This window comes from Coptis chinensis, chromosome 9 (assembly GCF_015680905.1).
Source record: "Coptis chinensis isolate HL-2020 chromosome 9, ASM1568090v1, whole genome shotgun sequence".
In the NCBI taxonomy this organism is placed as follows: domain Eukaryota; kingdom Viridiplantae; phylum Streptophyta; class Magnoliopsida; order Ranunculales; family Ranunculaceae; genus Coptis; species Coptis chinensis.
This window is the reverse complement of record NC_141464.1, coordinates 12,210,513-12,216,449: the sequence shown is the minus strand read 5'-3', so window position 1 is coordinate 12,216,449 and position 5,937 is coordinate 12,210,513. Positions and strand designations below refer to the sequence as shown.

Below are 5,937 nucleotides of genomic sequence, written 5' to 3'. Positions count from 1 at the left end.
AGGTCTCTTTGGTTATTAATTGGTGGGTTTTGGTAGTTATGGTTAAACTGGGATGGCACCAATGCTCTGTTCTGATTGTTATATGCATTTTGTCTTTGTTTGAATGTATTTGGTGGTTTGATGTGGTTATTGAAACCTGGAGGTGGTTGGGTCTAGCTGTGGATTATTAGTCAATGCAAAAATTAAGGTGTTATCTCCATGGTGCATTTGGTATATTGAAAGCACATACTTCTTATGGTGGAAGTGATACGATGATGTGTTTAGGGACAAGTGGTATCTATATGATTTAAGCTTAAACATAAATTACATGGTGAGGTATTTATGTTCATGACAGGATGAGGAGTTTTGTCTTTTTGTTTGGTTGTGAGGGCATCTATCTTTCTCACTCACAGTGAATCTGGGGGAGGGGATTGAGGAAGGTAGTTGGTCCACCGGAATCTAGTAACTGATTACTCTAAATCCTCGTGGCTATATTTTTATCATTTTCTGGAGGAGCGTGACTACTTTAGGCTCTAGTTGATTGATTTTAATTTGTTTGTTTGGTTGGGCCTCAAGTAACAAGCAACGCGTCGGTTTATCTACATTGGGTAATGACCTCCCAATGGTTGTTATGTGGCTTGGGTTTGGCCTTATGCATGAATTGAAATTACAGTGCGAAAAATTAAATCAACCAATCATGAAAGCATACTTGTAACACTCAAGGTATCCTCTTACATGGGCTTAGAGGAGGGTTAGAGTTTACCTCTCAAGCCATGCTTACACGCTACTTGAGGTGAATGCGACGTTGGTTAGCGCATGATATGAGAATTAGGCCCAACCGTTCAAGCGTTCCCTGTTTTAGGTTACAAAAAAACTTACTTAAAAAGCCCACAGTTCGGGTTTTTAATAATTATACAATTTTGCCTTCAAGGGCCCAAAACATAAAAGTAAAGCTAATACGTACTAATACTAATACTAATAGATTAACTATAGCTAATCATAATTAAAGTATTGATTATCAAGTTGATTCAAAGTGCGCAAGCGTATGATTCACAACTTGTCTCGCACACTTGAACCTCCCAAGGTAATGAAAACTCTAATTATTGGTAAGTTTCATAACTTCAACCAAGTGATCAACTAATTTTAATATAACATAACTAATATTAACTAATATTTTTGATATTTTTTGTTTGTTTGTCTGTTATTTTTGTTTGTTTTTTTTTAATATCACAACAGAGTTCACTGATTTATACTACTGATAAGAGAAATATTTGTGTCTCTATCAAAACAGTAATGAGAAGATTCTTGAACAGTGAATTTAAGGGTGAAAACAATAATCTAAATACTCTCAATATCGTAGAAATAATGAGGAGTAGTCGTGTTCAGTCCACTCTAGTCATACATGATTTGAATGCAAGTCTAGATTAGTCAAATGCTTGAGAGTAAAAATAGTAGATTAGAGATACTAAAACAGTAGATATAATGATGATAAAAAGATATAGAGAAGGTTAATCCGCCATGTGATTCGATTGACTATTAGTTAGTTATCGAATTGCTTGTTTGATCCCTATTGAATACCAAGTCGTCTCGGATCAATGTTTCACTAACTTGAGAGTTTAGCTCCACCACAAATCTCTTTGGTGGTGGCTCTAAACTTTAGTTCTCAGTTATGAGCTTTATCTCTAGACACTCACAATGAAGAACATGACGTTCTTTATGCAAAACAATAATACTAATGGCTAATCATTCTCACATGACTTCATAAACCTCCTCTAATAGAGGTTTAGCCTTGTGTCATCGGAATCATACTAAATAAATAATTAATATAAGACATAATGTAAAAGACGAGAATTGAAATTAATACTAAAGCTTTTACTGAAGAAGGTTTAATGGAAGCTACAATTATAAAACTATTCTAACCCTAATTATAAACTAAAGAAGTAAAAACCTAATTAAAACTAAACTAAACTAATAATAAACTAAGGGGTTGAGAGAAAAGAAGAGATGATAGTGTTTAGCCTTAACCTTCTTTATATAGGAGAGGGTTAGGGTTACATTTTCATGCATGGGTCAAAAAGGGGGACTTTGGGCCTTTACTGTGAGCCCAAAGTCCATTAGGTTAAGTTTAAAAAGGCCACAGCTGTTGGAAATTACTTCCGTACCCTTTTTGCCTACTTTTACAATTCTAATTAGGGCAAGGCTGAGTCCATTGGAAATCTGGTTTCGAGTCGGTTGTTTTGACATAAAATAGGCCCAATTCGATGCCCGAGTCAAAAGATATAGCTTGTTGAAGTTCTATTTACTTTTATATTCTTTTTCTACCCAGATTGACTTTGACTTCCCAGCTTTGACTGGGCTTGAAAAAGTGGTTCCTTTAGTCACCTAATCAACTTCAAGTCCCGAAATGCACAAAAGCACGTAAACAGTACTAACTCTCATTTATTATAAACATAATTGGCCTAAGTAGAACACTATTAAGGGGTTTAAACCACACTTTTGGGTGCTTATTGATAAGAGCCCAAAATTGTAGTTTTAACCCTGTAACAGTTATACTATTAGACCAATTATGTGAGTAATAATTAAGAGTTAACACTGATTACGTGTTTTTATACATTCCAGGCTTCAAAGTCCATTATGTGCAGAAATGTGCCACTTTAGTGAGATAAAGGAGCAAAGGTCGGTTACTAAGGAGTTCCGTGATTAAAGGCCAAGATTCAAGAAGACAAAGCCTTTCTAAAGCCCGGTCAAAAGCTGAAAAATCGATGTGGGTAGAAATAGCACACAAGTCAGCAGAACTTCCGAAGGCCGTATCTTTGAACTCAGACCTCGGAATGGGGCCTACCTTATGTCAAAACGACTGGCTCGGAAAGATATTTCTAATGGTATAAGCCTTGATCCAATCAGAGGATCAAAAGTGGACGAAAAGGCTGTTGAAGCCAACTGCAGCTGAAAAGGCCTTTTTGGACTGAAAGAATTGGGTTTTGGGCCTGATTCTCTGGCCCAAAACATGGCTCCAAGCCCATGCACGATTTTTGGATCTGAAAGTATAAAAACCAAAGCTTCACTCTTTGTTAATGGTAGCTAGTTAGACCTAAAACTATAGATAATTATAGATCTAGTTTTCATGTAATAAAATTAAGTTTAGTTTAAATTCAATTCTTGTTTTAGATTAAACTCTTAGAATCATTATTCTTAATTAGTTTGATTAATAAAATATCTAGTTTGTTAATTTCGATTCTTGTCATTACATTTGTGTAGATCTAAATTCCCTTATTACATAGATAGCTAGACTTAGATTAGTTAGATTATTAATTTAGTATTTGGATCATTGTTTTATTATTCATTAGATTAATAAAATAGTGTTCTCCATAAGTTAGTTTCATTTCCATTAATTGTTTAGTTTCAATTCGTAGATTTAAGTAATTGTCATTATTAGTTTAATTCAATTATTGCATTAGTAGTTTTGAATTGGGTTTAAACAAGCAAAGTTTCAATCTTTCTATCATGTCTTGTTTGAATTCCATTGGGAATGATAGCGTGATGATTCTCGGCTAAACCTCCATTGAGGGGGTTGAGAAGCCTTGATGAAAGCTTGATTCCGATTATCGTAGAGTCGTCGTAATTTCCTTTCCAATCTAGAAACGATTAGTTCACCATGAGAATGGGTTTAATCGTTCACATACTAGTTATGAATTGATAGAAATGCCATGTGTAATTAGGGATTAGGAGTAACCATATTATTCTGCGAAGCAGTTCAATTCGGATTATGACAATTCGTCGTTAGTAGGATTAAGTCGAGTTAAGTTGGAATCAATCCCCCTCTAACTCCTTATCATAGAATCAACGTAGCATTCCCATAGTTATTCTGATAGTCGACTAGTTGCATCTTGTGGGTAGTTGCATCGTAGTCTAGTTGTCATTTCGTAAATCTCTCATTAGACTTTTTAGTTAAGAGTACTTCTACGTAGAGAACACAGCATGCGGAAGGACTAGGAGTGGAACGAATCATTCTACTCCACTATATCTCATAGGATATGAGAGTAGAATCTTTGATAAAATATAGACACGTAAAAAGTTTTAGTTTACTTACGTTTTGAGTTCATCGTTCATTTCGTAGGTAAACTAGTCATTTTAACGTTTATCAAATGGCGCCGCTGCCATCTTAGTTTCACTTTCGCATTGATTTTGTAGTGTAAGTACTTTTCTTAAAGTCCCATTTCACCCACCCACCCTTGTTTGATTCATACCGTGGTTGTTTGAGCGACCCCCCCCATCTTGAGCGACCAGCCCTAAAACACTGGAACTTCCTAAGTGTGGCGCACCAGCCACTAAGCTAAATTTTTTCCGATTTCTGTTTTGATTCGAACTTTGATTTTTCAAGTTTTCGGTGTTCTAACTTGTTATATATCTTGAACATCGTGCGTAAACAAGAGGCTATTCATAAGCCGAAGCAAAAAAAATCTCCTATTAGAGGTTTATACTAGTATATCAGAATTGTTTGGAGTGTTGATATGTTTAGCTAAATTTAGTCTTAGCCTTGTATGAGATTAAGGTCTGGTCGAACAAAAACACAACAACGTCAACAAACGATTCTATCTAGTACACCACCTACTTGTTTTGATTTTGTAGTGTAAGTACTTTTCTTAAAGTCCCATTTCACCCACCCACCCTTGTTTGATTCATAGTGTGGTTGTCCGTTTCAGCGTTGAAAAGTTCAAGAAAAATATACGCGGGCGTGACAGCCCTAACGGCGCACTGGCCCAAAAGCTGGAAAAGCGACCCGCCCTAAAAACACTGGAACTTCAAGTTTCTAAGTGGCGCCCGCCTCTAAGCTAAATTTTTCCGGATTTCTACAGTTTTGATTCGAACTTTGATTTTTCAAGTTTTTCAGTGTTCTAACTTGTTATATACACTGAACACGCGTAAACAAGACATTATTCATAAGCTAAGCAAGGACGCAATCAGGTATTCCTTTCTTCCACACGTCGCATCTCCTATTAGAGGTTTATACTAGTATATCAGAATTGTTTGGAGTGTTGATGTGTTTAGCTAAATTTAGTCTTAGCCTTGTATGAGATTAAGGTCTGGTCGAACAAAAACACAACAACGTCAACAAACGATTCTATCTAGTATACCACCTACTACACCTCTAGCTACCTTTTCACACACACCACCGACATAATGCTTTCGACGAATGAGACTCCTCCTCTCGGACTTTTATAAAGCCTTGGCGATAGCCCCAAATCTTGCATCGTTTAGCAGACCCGATTGGGGATTTCGAATCCCCAAATATTTTAATTTGTTACCCGTTTTTCATGGATTAGACCATGAAAAACCTTATCAGCACATGCGTAGGATTGAACAAGTCCTAACAACATTCCACCATCCTACGGTTGGTGCGGAACAAATTAAACTAAGGGTATTCCCTTTTACCTTAGCCGATAAGGCGGCGTCTTGGTTAACTGCCCAAACACCTAATTCTGTGGACTCGTGGGCTAAACTTGTTCAGCTGTTTATGGAACAATTTTACCCACCCCTAAAGACGGATGAGATGTTTTCCAAGATTCATTTCTTTCGACAAAATCCTCATGAATCATTTTCAGAGGCTTGGAATCGTTTCACCGATCTCCTTATAGAGTGTCCACATCATAACTTAGCGAAAAGACACGTAGTTCGTGCTTTTTCAAAGGACTTCTACACCACCATAAAGAAGTCCTTGACATAATGAATGGGGTAGTTTCTTAAGTAAAGGAGCCTCGGAGGCTTATAAATTTTTAGAGGATCAAACTAAAGCGAAATAACAACCGGGGGGCGATGGCGATATCCCGCTCCGCTAGTTCTTCTAATACTGATTAAGGGCCGGTATGTTTGAAATTAAACACGATCCCAAGCTTAGAACTCTAATCAAATCACTCACTAAAAGGTAGAGGCCATTTATGTTCAACAAAAGCCTATCCC

At 36.6% G+C, this 5,937-nt stretch overlaps 1 non-coding gene across 1 annotated transcript; it reads right to left on the bottom strand.

Annotated features, from left to right (window-relative positions):
• Positions 1-5,530: 5,530 nt before the first annotated feature.
• Positions 5,531-5,634, bottom strand: LOC147474789 (small nucleolar RNA R71). The gene has a single exon (XR_015209989.1). It is a non-coding gene; the product is annotated as a small nucleolar RNA R71 (small nucleolar RNA).
• Positions 5,635-5,937: the final 303 nt, after the last annotated feature.